The following is a 1993-nucleotide window of genomic DNA, read 5'->3' as shown; positions in this document are numbered from 1 at the left end:
TATATGGTATTGCAATTCTCACGCAAATTCCTTGCAAATTTGTAATGGATTTGCGACGATAGCTTCTATCGCAAATTTGCGACGGGTTTGCGTGAGTTTGCGGAAAAGTCTCGCAAATTGGTTGCAATTTTGCGAGGAAACTATTTTGATGCAAATTTGCGAGCGTTTTGCGAGGAAAATTATTTTCGTCGCAATGCCCTTGCGGCTCCGTTGCGAATTTGCGAGGAAATTTTTCCCTTGCAAATTTCCCTTGCAACAGGCGTGCTTTCTTGTAGTGGAGCCTCATTCTTACGTTCATGCAAACGAAACGCAAAGAACTGCCTCCTGCTGATATTTTCCTTTTTCAGTTTCTCTGTAGCTTTAGTAACACCTTTCTTTATCCCAAGTCTGAAACCATCCTCTCCATGTACAAATAAAAGAGGATACTGAAGTGCAAGATATGAAGCATGTATTTCATCGATCCTTAGCAACTTGCCTGATTTCTGTTGAAGAACAATATCTCTTTTATCCATGTCCAGATTAAAATCTCCAGGAATCAGTGCAGCGACTTCTGATGCTGTCGGTGTGTCATATGTTCTTCCATCCTTTGCTCTATCACTGACTATCCTCATATGAAAAGAGTCCAAAAGATCTGAACTGTTTAACGTAAGGGTTGGTCTCATTCAGCATCTTAATTAGAAGGTCGACGATCTCTTTCTTAAGTCCATCACTTTTTTATAAGCTTTCGCTTGCCTCCCTTTGCTGTAAAAAATAACACATAAAACGGGCAAGATTAATAGTCACAGTAAACATATCTATAATTATAAACATAATTAAAAAAAGTCAGGCTTAATTACCTCAACGCCTTTGTTCTATTTTCTGCTTCATTTTCAGTGTCAACGATATAAAGATGTCCAAACTTAGCATCATTTCCATTAGGTGGTTGTAAACTACCAATTAAAAGGTAATTCTCACCTTGGAGTACCAACATGTTAGGACCTTTTCCCTTTCGAACAGATCTATCAATTTTTGCACCAAGTGAAGTGAATGAGAACACCATGTTGTAAGGTCTTGTGTTTCTCTGAAAATGCTTACTTAATTTATCACCTCCAGTCAGCAAATTTTTAAGAACTTCTGGTGGTTGTTTTAGTAATGGCAACTGCACTTGTCCTTGCATACAACAGAGAGAAAACTTAGGATTGGGTGTTTTAAGACGCCTATTTAAGCGTTCACCAAACCACATAATAGCTCCACAGTAAGTACATGTGTAAGTTGCATCCCCTTCATCTATATAAGCTGTAGATTTTTAAAAAATAGTTAGTGACAATTGTAATACTATATATGTGATTTTTTTATTTTGGTGTTTATTACCATCTTCTTTTGGTAAAGCTTTTTTAGCTGGCTTTTCTGTAGCACAAAATGCTTCTTCGAAAAGTGCTGCCAGAGATTTAACTATGTTAGTTTTAAGCACGGTATATGGCTCAGTGTCAACGGTTAAGTCAACAACTTCTATTTCTGGTTCCGATTCAGAATCAGTGTTTTCTTGTGAACTACAATCAAAGTCTGGTTGAAAACTCTCATCAAATATATCTACATAATGTTAAAAAAATAAAAAAGTTAATACAGTTACAGATTGCCAAACTCATAGATTATGTTGCTACTGCATTCCCATCCTCTTCACTTTCATCACCACTCATTTGCTCAAGAAATGTATCACTATTCAAATCTCCATCAAGACGATCCATAAAAATCTTTTTTTATCAATGTTGTCTGGTAAGCCTGATGTGCCCTGGTTCGTGGATCAGTCCATTGGAGCCAACCAGCATGGAGATCAGGACGTTCTGAACAATTTGACCGAGGTTCGTTCATCCGACCGTACCGATCAGCCTGACCGAGCCGTCCCGCGTGCGTCCCGATTGGAGCTTCGGCTGGAACCACGTCCAGACGACCTAACCGACCGAACCACAGCCCGTTTTCCCCGACCAACTCGACATTCTAAAACCCACGGTCGAGG

General features: G+C 39.1%; 1 pseudogene; it reads right to left on the bottom strand.

The window, feature by feature from the left end:
* The window catches only part of LOC106297389, a 10535-nt pseudogene extending 8811 nt beyond the window's left edge, over positions 1-1724 (bottom strand).
* Positions 1725-1993: the final 269 nt, after the last annotated feature.

The sequence above is a fragment of the Brassica oleracea genome, chromosome C6 (genome assembly GCF_000695525.1).
Source record: "Brassica oleracea var. oleracea cultivar TO1000 chromosome C6, BOL, whole genome shotgun sequence".
Lineage (NCBI taxonomy): Eukaryota > Viridiplantae > Streptophyta > Magnoliopsida > Brassicales > Brassicaceae > Brassica > Brassica oleracea.
Note: the sequence above shows the minus strand (reverse complement) of the source record. Positions and strands in the feature narration are given on the sequence as shown.